This window comes from Cuculus canorus, chromosome 7, assembly GCF_017976375.1.
Source record: "Cuculus canorus isolate bCucCan1 chromosome 7, bCucCan1.pri, whole genome shotgun sequence".
NCBI lineage: Eukaryota > Metazoa > Chordata > Aves > Cuculiformes > Cuculidae > Cuculus > Cuculus canorus.
In genome coordinates, this window is record NC_071407.1 from 19,333,458 (window position 1) to 19,345,471 (window position 12,014).

At 39.1% G+C, this 12,014-nt stretch overlaps 1 protein-coding gene across 1 annotated transcript in view; it reads right to left on the reverse strand.

The window, feature by feature from the left end:
* The window catches only part of MAPK8 (mitogen-activated protein kinase 8), a 50,889-nt gene extending 47,679 nt beyond the window's left edge, over window positions 1-3,210 (reverse strand). The window contains exon 1 of the mRNA XM_054071636.1: window positions 3,104-3,210. The gene's annotated coding sequence lies outside the window, so the exon portion shown is untranslated. The remainder of the gene's footprint in view (window positions 1-3,103) is intronic.
* Window positions 3,211-12,014: the final 8,804 nt, after the last annotated feature.

Genomic DNA, 12,014 nt, shown 5'->3' on the forward strand with positions numbered 1-12,014 from the left:
GCACTTCTCAAGACAAAAAGTTTGCCCACTTCCATCAGTTCAGTTTTCCAGCAATCACTACTTGTATCTGTGAATACCTGAGTGCATACATATGACCGATGGCAATCCCCACCTAACCAGCCTCCTCATCTCCCAACACTGCAATGGCATAGCTCTTTGTTCAGACACATAAGGGAATTAATAAACCAAGAGGAAGATATTTTTCAGCTGCATCAGTTAGGTCCTTCATCTATTTTGCCACACAGCAGCTGGCAAGAAGGAACAGCAGGTAAGAAAAACTGTATAAGCAAGGTAGCCACTGCACATTAAACTGTGTTTATATTTCTATAACATCATATAACTGCTCTGAAACTCTAGGACTTTATCAACCAAGGATCTTCCACTGACACTACAGTCACTGTTAAAAAGAATGTATGCAAATAACAGTGACTACTGCTGCATTTCCATATAATTTTACCCTGTAATGGAGCAATGAATGTGTCTCCAAATATAGATTATCTTTTTACGAGGCTAGCCAGAAAGGGCCTTTATCAAATTTAAAGATGAATTTCTATCTCCATTCAATAAGGAGACTCTTGAAAGATCTGAAAACTAGATACTTTGATTTAAGAAACTGGGAAAAAAAAAAAATGTTTTTCAGAATCCATATCCAAACTGCAGTGAATTTCACAGGAGGCAAACAATACAAGTAGTCTCAAATGGATTTTTAAATAACTTTCAAAAGGCAAAATATGTTTCCATAACATAAACAGAAGCCGTTTTCTGCAGATCTGCAATTAAGGACCAAGGTTTTTTTCAAGGAAATATTTATTAGACTTTACTAAAAAACCTAGAATCAGAACCAGATTAGTCTAATTTCCAGAGTGATACAAGGAACATTATACGTATTAAAAATATATAGCAAAACTATATATATATACAGAGCATTTTTTTTCCAAAGGAGTGGGTGGGAAATGAAGTTTAAGAAATAGCACACCATACCCTCAGCAGGCAATAAAAGGCATTTCAATTTGTCAATTAGATCAATCCTCAGAAATAAGGATCTGAGCATGTACTTGCCATGTATGTTTCAAACAATAAGCATTCAAACAATTTAGGCAGTTGAGGAAGGAAAGAAACCAAAACCATATATACAGTGAGCAAATAACCAAACAATCTCAAATACTATCCAATTAGCTTATGGTTTAAAAAAATAAACAAACAAAATATGAAACAAACATATCAACTCACTTCAGGCAAGCAGCAAGCAGAAAATAAATTTAGTTCTTAAAATCTCAAAACACTTATTTGTTATCCAATATTTGCATAACAATTCACCAACATAACAAGGTTACCTGAAGCCTTTGCAGAGGAGGTTATACCTGCATGTCTATAAGGCCAGCAAAGGCCTTGGTCCCTAAAGAGCAGGGTTAAAACTCTACTTCTGCCTAGAACAAGCAGCCCAAAACCACAGGACCCAGAACCATGTAAGTTCACCTTACTACTATTTCTGTAGAAGTCTCCATGAAGTATACGGTAGCCCACAAGATTTCCTTTAATGTTTATACGAGCCAATGGTCCAAAAATCTTGGCAACTTCTGTACTAGAAGAAACCGTTAAAGTTCCTTTTTCAGAGTGATGACAAAACCAGTTCATACACCCTCTGAAATTCGAGATTAGTCTCGTTCAGCAGATGCTTCTCTCCTTTCTATCATATTTTAGCCCAGGTGGCCTTGAAAACTGTCAGGATCTGACAGGCAGCCTGCAATTGGTCTAGTGACTGTCCTGGCATCACACATTCTGCAGAGCTCCATACCTGCATCCTAGTTTCAAAGTCATCTGTTAAACATCTGCAAATAAATGGGGAAAGTGGACAAGATGGCTATCCCTACAGACTGAGGCCAAAGCAGGGGACTACCTGATATTCAACAGATTTTTCTTAACTGCTATTAGAATGAAATTTCCCTTCATTATATACAACGGGTGCTCAATTATGTCAGTGAACTCAATCTGACAGTATTAACTCAGTTTGGCCCCACTTCTTTTCATATAGGGTTTACACCATTTCCTAGTTATCTAATATACTGATATACCTGCCCATACATAAAGATGCAGGTCTTCTGCTCTAGAGTTACATACGTTGGCATCTCTAGAGGTGAGCCCAGGTCTCATGGGACCTCAGACTCCATCACAGCCTGAGTCTCCACACCTATAAGCAAAGCCCAGCTGCAAGGAGTAAGCTTGCTCCATTCCACATGTACATGCCCTGGGGCAAGTAATGCCTCCCTGAGCAACTAAAACACCCTTTGTGTTGATATTATCAGGTAGGCCAAAGCCTGGAGGATTTTTCGATTGTCTGAAAGGCTTCAAGCCTGCTCTGTACAGCACCAAGATTCAAGAACATGCTATATGCCTAAAACCATTAGTGCAGCTGGGGGAGAACAAATAACCAAGCAGGGCTGGTATTTGCAGGTTATTAGCGGTGCTCAGGTCAAACTTCACCGATGGAACAACTCCAGCAGAAAGGCATAAAGAAACGGGCATCGGGAGTAAAGCTGGATGCCCCTGATGACACAGACAAGCGAAAGAGCAAAATAAATTCTACAAAGAGACGGCTCGCTCCTTTTGCAAGGAACACAAGAATTAAAAGGCAAATGAATCAAGGACGCTGCCAGCCTTCCCGCGCCTCTGCATCTGGAGCAGCTGCATTATCCCCCGGCAGTATTTTTCGCTTTAAGAGGCATTTTCATGAACAAGGTCATGGAAGTTGAGCACGGCGGGGTCTCCCCCGCCCGCAGGACGGCATTCGCACCTCCTCCACCGCAGCCCCTTCCCCGCCGGGGCCGAGCGGCCCGGCCGGGGGCACCCCCGCTGCTGGGCGGAGGAGGAGCCGCGCGCCGAGCCTCCCGCCCCTCCTGACACGCCAACAAAGAGGCCCCTCCATCGCCGGCCGCGACACCTCCGGGAGCCCCGGCGGGCGAGGAAGGGCCTCGCGCCGCGGCCCGCTGAGGCCAAGGGCAGGGGCCGCCCGAGCTCACCCCCTCTTCCCCGTCGAAATGTAAACAAAGCGCCCAGGCCCGGCCCCACTCCCGCCGCCCCATCAGGGCCGCGGCCCCGCGCCTACCGCCTCCCGCCGCCGCCTCGGCCGCTGAGTAATGAGCGCGGACCGCGCGCACGCTCCGCCCGCCGCCCTGCCACGCCCCCTTCGCTGACCACGCCCCTTATACGACGGCGGCTCTCATATGGCCACGCCCCTCCGCGTCAGCCACGCCCCCTTCTCTGGCCACGCCCCCTCCGCTCTCTGTGTCCCCGCACCGCGGCGGTGCTGGGTGTCCCGGGCGTTGCGGGGTTTTGTTCTGCATCTGGTTTGGGGCTGTTTTACCTCAATATTCAGTGCCTCTTTGTGGGATTTGGAGCTATTCGTTGCCATTGCCTTTGGCTCTTGGCACCTGACTCTCTCCTTTGTATTTCAATACTTTGTTTGCTGTATAATTGTCTTTTTTTTCTTATTATTTTTCTTATTATTCTTCTTTGTCCCTAACTAGAGATGATGGGAGGCCTCTCGGCACCTTGAAGCCGTGTCGCTATGGTTGTGTATTTTTACTGCATACTATAAAAAAAGGCCTTCAGTATTTAAAAATACAAAAAAGCTGTAAGTTTAGGCACAGGGCACTGTAAAAATGGATATTTCACGTTTAATTCACCGCCAAACATTCAAGTGGCCTATGCCACATTTTTGAAGATGCCAAAGATTTTGTTGAGGTCGTTGCTGCTAACAGCTTTTATCCATCTGTAATAAGCATGGACTTTTACATAGTAAAGTCAGTGCTTCAGAATATTCCAGTTTTGCACGGTATCTTGGCTTTAAAAGCTTTACTTCCATAGAAGTGTTCATATACTACTCATATGCCTGTTTTAGTGAGATCTCTGTACTCCATGCCCTAAAAAATCTTACTTAATTTAGGCAAGCCCATTTTCACTCCATATGTTAGCAGTGGCTCTTTTATAGATCCCTGCATACAGCTACATGATGCTCGCTTTATATCTACAGGAAAAACAATCCAAAACACTCCACTAGCATTCAGATTTCATCCCCAGTCATCTTTAGATCCCAATAAGTGCAGGCTTTAAACATGTTTCTAGGACTCACCTCCCACATCACCACTGATGATTTCGTGGGACAGCCCCAGAACTGAATTTGCCAGTTTTTAGCTTTGAGGCTTTTTTGTGCTGTAGTTTAGATCATGGCCAGACATTGTGTTTCCTTCCATGTTTATGTACACCAAAGGCAAAGCTCAGCTGGCAGAAGGGGCGACATGAACCCCCAAAATATATTGCAAGCAAAATTTAATCTGGGTAGGTCATATTCCCCTTCACCAGCAGATGAAGCTAGCCTTGCTTATTTGGGCTGATGCAGGTCATGGTACCTTCAGATGTTTCTTTCTCTTGGCAAAATACCTTCGGTGTTAACCTCTGGTCTCATCTGTACAGCAAGAAACAGGTAGGGTTACATCATGTTCAGCCAATTCAGTTATTTGCAACACAACCTGTGGCCTTACAGATCACTGATGTTACTCCTACTCTTTTGGAGAGCATTATTGTTCCTGATCACCCCATTTGAAGTAAGACTGCTTTGAGCTTTGCAAGCAAAGGAGGACAACAGCCCCTTTAAAGTATAAAAGGGTATTTTGCATAGGATCCAGATTTGTTAGATTTTTTTTTTTCAAGGCACAATCAAAATCTCATTAAGATTTTATAGTTTACAAAGCTAACGTTTTTTAAAAGAGATTCTAAGTGTCTTTTTAAAACTAGTCCTCACAACCTTGTATGCCATCTGCGTCTACTGCCATCTTGCATGCAGAGCTGGTAAGAAACAGAAATAATGATGCAGAAATTACACAGAAAGGTCAGATCGGTGGTGGTGCAAAGCATGAAGGAGCATTATAAATTTTCATAGGGGTTCCAAAATATGTAAAGATTTTATGAAAGAAAACTGTGACAGGAAGATAAGAATTTCATACCATAAATTGTCTTCTTACTAGCATGATGGTTTAAAAAATAAAGATAATATGATAGACAGGCTTTGAAGTTCCTCTACCCTATGCAAAAATTAAAAGATATTGAAATACTACCTCTTTAGATAAGGACAAATGTTTCTTTGATTGTGCATATCATAAATTTTTCAAAACCATATAAGAAAATAAAACCTTTAAGAATGTTGTCAAGCATCACTCACTATAGTATGGTTTTGAAAACAGCTTTGCACAGGTAGTTTGTTACAAGCATAATTCACATATATATTGCATATGCCTGGGCAGAAACTGTTGATTGTCCTGACTGATATCCAAGAAAATTATCCAAGAAAATACAAAGCTAAAGTCCTGGTATATATGAAAGTAAACAAGTATTTGGTAGAGACTTCAACAAAACTAGCATTTTCTTTGGACATCTTAACAGATTCGAAGGATACAGTAGAGACCAAGAGAGTGGATGCATTACAGCAGAACATATAGGCAAGCATACAAAAGCAGTCATATTTGTTCATAGAGGATCGGGAGAAGAAGGGCAAAAAACATTTTGCAGAGCAACTGAAAGAGAGACTACACAAGAAAGTGTGGCTACCTGGCAGGGACCAGGGTCTTTGCAGCCAGGGCTTCCAGACTGTGGCCCTGTGGAGGCCGCAGAACAACATGACTTGACAGGATATTTGGCAACAGGTTTGACAACAAAGGTGCCTGGTAGCCCATGAGAAAGTCTGAAAGCCGGTAAGAATCTGATTGGCAAAATCATGGAATCACCAGCCTCAGAACTTGAATTTCCCTTTCCAAAATAAGCATAATGTGTTTATTTTATATATACAGTACATATAATATATATATGCAATATAAGGATAATCTTATGAGCAGCTTTATTTAATAATAGAAACTCCAAAATTAAGTTAATGAACAATCTGCAGCATGAAAATGATTCTGTGCTTACATGTAATTGTTAATCACTCGCTTACCTCAGTTTCAGTGCCTATGTAGCACTAGTCTTGGATTTCAACTGCTGCTTTAAAATATGCAGTTGCTGAGTGTTTTATACATATTTTGATTAAAAAATGCCACTAAAATCTGAACTCTGTCAGAATACTGCAAGCTTTCTTGCTCCCGTACATTAGTATACAAGTATGTTTATGAAGATCATATTAAAACCTCTAGATTCAGCAGTCACGAAATGAAACTAAAATGTAATTTTGTTGGTTTTTTAATATTTTCATTAAGTTCTTATCAATTACCACACTCATTGAAATAAACATAGTTTTAACGTACTGATGGTAATAAATTGCAAAGTAAAAAATACAGGCTGAATTCTGTGGAGTCAAGGCAATGGATCTGAATATCTGACCCAAATTTTGATGTACAAAAATCAAAATGTCAAAACTTAGAACCTGTAATATAAAATAACAGGCCCGAAGCTATATGGAGTAGTCACACCCATTGTTAAGAATGCTGATCTGGTTTTGCACTAAAATGGGTTGGCATAATACACATAGTAACTCAGTACACTTCAGCTGAATGGGTCTGTAGTGAACACAGACAAGGTGGAAACTGCTTAAACCACAACAGCTGTTTTTCAAGTAAATATCTGATTATGCCTACAGTCAATTTTAAACAAATTGAAAATAGAAACAAGATGTTCTAGGTATGTGTTGTAACTACAAGATATCAACATTTAAACAAAAAAAGAACTACATGTACTGATATTTATTAAAATCTCTTTTTGTTATCTATTTAAAAAGATTTCTTTGCAAGAATAGACCATTTACCCTTTCTTTTCTAAAGCAATCTTCAACAGATTGCATGGCAATAATTTAATGACTTGGGACTTCTTAGGCTGAACCACTTTTGTAAACGTGCAGCTACTGTAATTCTGTAATTTATTTTAGACTTTCATATATAATCATCACAGAGGCATGTAGGTATCCTGCATCAGTGAAAGCCACCTTCTGGAAATTAACCAAATTAAAAACCCCTCTCCTTACCTCACTAATAATTTCATCAAGAAGATCTCAACAGGAATTGTGTGTACTCAGTGGGGAGGCAGTTCTTCCACACCACAGCCTGGTAAGTCACAGCCAGGATCAACATCCATGTCCTCTCATGAAAACAGGTTGATAAATATTATTTGCTAAGGAAGATACATGCGTGTAAAGAAAACCTAGGCTTTAAAACATCTTAGATGATTCTAGAAGGAATACAAATATTTTTCTTGAAATAAACAAGGCAGTTTGGTAATAATATCTTTACTTAAACAATTTTTTTACCATTGGTTGTGGCACAGAAGCTGCATTTCACATAAGAGAGCAAAATGGAAATTTGCTATAAACTAGTTACAACCATAACCCAAATTAACTGACATATTACAGCCTAAAAAAAGCATACAAAGTCATGCAAGAATCACATATTCTAGTTGTTGATTGATAGAGCTCTTGTCAAAAAGTTTCATTTTAATAATGAATATAGCAAAAGGAACCTAAGAAAAGAAACACTGTAACAGCTAGATCTTTTAAAATTTAATTATGTATTAAAAGTAATAATGTCTTGAAAGTAATTATGTCATAAAAAGTACTATGAAATCAACTGCAAGTAACTAGCTGGAGGGACTTATACTCCCTCTTTGAATAGAACTTGAAACAGCCACTAGTTGCCAAATGTTGTTTTACACTTGAATTTCGCCTGTTAGCGAATAATCATGAACTGGGGTATGTATTTTTTCAGTAATAACTAAGACGAATTGAGAACTTCCCGGCTTTAGGAAATGTATCAGGAAGAAAGCAGCCACCATGGGGCACCATGCGACAGGTTATGAACATGAACATGAAGGTAAGACTATGCAAATAGCTAAGGGGTACTGAAGTTCAGTAAAGATATCATTTCTGTATGTCGAATCAAGAAACTGTATTCTCTGAAATGTTGTTAATGCTATTAACCTCTTTCTTGCTGATCCTGCGAAGTTCTTTCAGAGCTGCCATGATTCTGTGTACAGCCAATTTATATTAATAGGTATATTGAGTAATTAGGCAGCAAAGTATGCACAATCACTAGAGATTCTCAGCCGAATGGAAATTGTTTGAGAGAAATGTAGTTTAACTATTAGAAACCAGTGTTTATGTTATAACATGCCTCATATTTCTATACACTGCTATTAACGCAGGATAGAGTGTTTCTTATACCACTACTCAAATGAAATTTTGCATGGGCAAATTTAGGAAAAGTTACGTGACATCTTGTCTAAATGTCTAGCATTCCATATAATGATCCCAATACATAACCTAATAACTTCTGAATGTAGTTTTGGAAAACAACTGAATGCGGGGACTGTGAGCTAAATGGCAGATAGAGGAATATAGACAATTTAACTTTATCTCCTTTAACTTGGTATTATATTATGAACTAACCAAAGAATTTTGAAAATAATTAATAGTGTATGTTATGCCTATACTGCACAATACTGTGACTTAGCACTAAGCAAACCACACTAGACAGAATAAAAGGGTTAACTGCAGTAGCAAAGGATTCCCATTGGGTGAAACTGTACCTCTTTGTGCTAGTTTGGTGTCTGCACACATATCTTCATTGTGGAATACTACCCTGCAGCTGTGAAATACCCCGACCTCAAAAACCAGAACAAGATCATAGACTCACATCCCTATGTTACTTGGCTAATCTAAATATAGATGACTGGACCAATTCCAATCTGCTTAGAAACCGCATGGAAATGACTCTTTAATTTGTATATATACTGAGCATAGGAATGCTGCATGGAAGTTCACTATCAGAAGAAGTGCTTAGATCCTGTTATATGACCTGAGCTGATTTAAAACTGAAAGGGATATTCCCTGATTTTTCTGAAAACTCAAGTGATCTCCTTTTAGCTCTGACAGCTTAAACAGTTTATGACACACTCCATGGGACTCCGAACTTAAAACAGTTATAACTTAACAGTAGCACTGCTAGTCTTCTCTCCTTAATAGAAACTCCATGCCTGACCTGTGGTTGTAGTTTTGACAACCTGCTTGTATGACCATCAGCTGAGAGGTATACAGTAATCCTCACCTTTATGTAAACTTTAAGAGCTTCCCACACTTCAGCTTCTGTGGGATGAAAAGGCATTAATGTCAGAGAATAATTGGATTCTAACCCTTGCCAGTTCTCAGAAAGCTGGACAGAACATAAGGGAGATTCTAAGCCTTCATTCAGCAGTTCCTTCACTGGGATAAATAGTCTTTTATCTTGTTAACCTTCTTTCATAGTGATCTAGTTACATAAACATTGTCACAATTATATACATGTCATCAGTGTATACAGTAAAGGATTCAACAGGTGAGTTGAATGAATGCAACTGAAGATATCATACCTTCTGTTTTGAATTTATAAGTCTGAAATACCACTTTGGTTCAGACCAGTATGATGTGAACACATTTCTAAAACAGCTGCTTTCAATAACTATTTAGAATAGAGAAGGAATGGTGAGAATTTGAGTTCACAAATCCGGAACCATTACTTACACCAACAGAACTACCACAGGTTTGCATTGGGCCCATGATTTCATGAGAAGACTGATTGAGTCTTCTGAAAGCAATGGAGCATTTAGGAAGTATTTAGGAGCTTTGATTAGTTAATCAAATCAACAATTCTACCTGACCCAATAGGAGCATAGTCACACAACACATTATTTCTAGCAAAATTATTCAACAAGCCACATGCCCTATTAACTCCACATCTTCTTAAATCAAATCTGGTAGCTACAAATTCACCACTCCAAATAACTTTATCTCTCCGTCCCACTCATTACCTTGGGAAGGAACAGCCACAGAATTCTGTGTAGGCTTTCTCCTGGGCAATCAGGCTGAATGGATCTTAAGGTGCACCAATGCTCAGAGCTTCTTTTTATCATCAACAACTTTTTGCTGATCTGTAGTATTTGGAACCATTAATCTGAAAAAATGAAGGGCTATATCAGTTCTAGTGATCAGAGCAAAAATAGTTGTTACTGGACAGTCGGTAAGTTTTATCAGTAAGTGTTGTGTTGCTGATACCAAAATGTTCTGTTTGAAACATTTCAGATGTGAGACTTTTCTACTTACTTTTATTCCTGCCTGCATACCTGGCAAACTGCCCTTCAGACCAGATTTACATCTTCTGGACCAGGACCGTATTAAGAAAAAAAAATAGATTTATTTTGCTGCTATAAAGAAAAAGGACCAGTGAAGGGATACAAAAAGATGGGTGATGTGCTTAGTGTGAGAATACAGCAAAATGGATGTTTTCAGTGATATTTTGGATAAGGCAATACTGCATTTGTCAGTGTCAGGAGAGAGGGATTTTCAGCAATTGAGATTATGAAAGCCTGAATGAATTTTGTTTAAACAAGACCATAGCTTATAAATTTTATCCAGAAGCACATGTCAAGATCCAGATATAGCAGAAGGGTTGACCTAGGAAGAAGACCAAACTGGACATGAATCCTAGGATATGGGCCAGGGATAACAGTGACATCATTCACAGCGACTGAGAAAGAGAAAAAGGAGTGAGAATTATGGAAGTAAGAGGACTGCTTTTTTTGGCTATGTTTAACATTAGTGACTAGTTGCACAAAGTTAGACAAAGAGAGACAATGCAAGATTTTCACTTGGACATGAAAAGAGAAATCTACCGTGGAGGCATCTGTGAGACATTGACATAAATACTGTGGCTGAAATTGTATTTGCAAATCACATTGCTCATGGACAAAACATAGGGAGAAAGAGTAAACAAATGCACCTTTGTCGAATGCTTAAACAAAGCTGGAAGGAGAAAGTGAAGAATCTTCCAACTACTCCCCAGAAGAGTACTTACGGAGGAAAAGAATCTGGAGTGGAGCCAGTCTTTGAGTCAAAGGAAGGACAAAACACAAAGAAGAACATGGCTGCTTGTCAGCTGATGAATCAAACAGTATGAGGATCTAGAGTGATGATGACTTCAGCTTCTGAGGGTAAAATAATCTTGACTTGTATCTACCATAGACATGGACAGAAAAAGAGATGGTAGCCTAAAATGAATATTTTATCATCGTAGTTTTTGGCCTTTTGTATGATACCATATATTCTGTTGTGTCATCCAATCTTTTAGGGTCTTCTTTAAAAATAAAACCCTGTCAGCTCCGTCTGAATACTATCATAATAGTGGATATTTGCCATTTCAGTACCTAATATACATGTTGATGATTTCTTCTGGTTTTTTTTTGTTTGTTTTGATTTTTGTTTTGGGTCTTTTGGGGGGCGGGCATTGTTTGTTTTTTTAACATATGGAAGTAAATTAATGAATTCAGACTTTTTGGAGACAGAGGGACCTCTATTTAGCTCAAACAAGAAGAAAGCTGGTTTGAAAGTAGAAAGAATAAAGGAATAAAACAGAATGCCAAGAGAAATAGGGCACAGTAGAGGAACAATTAATGTGAAAACCTCATTGAGTAAGTCCAACAGAATTTTTTCTTTTTTGCTAAGACTTTTTTTTCTTCATTTTCTTATGCCCAGCTCACAGCTGTCCCGCAGCATCCCACTAGCCCTCTTTGCTCTACTCTAAGCACAGCTTCACCCCGCAATAATTAACCAGATTTTTTTCAGATTGAGAAATACTTTAAAAAAAAGATTCCCTTCTTTCAGTTATTTCTTCTGCCAGAGAGACTCATCAGAACCTTGTCTGCATTATTTATTGAGTCTGAAGGATTTTGTTGCTTATAAAAGACACACACAGCTCCTTGGACCATCAATCTTTGCTTTGGTATACTGCTTCTCTCGGGATTGGCAGGGGGCTGAAAGTAACATCAGTCTACAGGGCTTTAGAGCTAATGCTCCCGTGTACGTCAGGTAATCCAATTGAGTTCTTATATGTTGACAGACTCAGAGATTTAAATTGAGCCACTTCCTAAAAGCTGACTCTTCTTACCTGGTGGGTGAAATATAAAAAAAAAAAAAAAAAAGAAAAGAAAAAAAAAAAAGGAAAGGAAAGGAA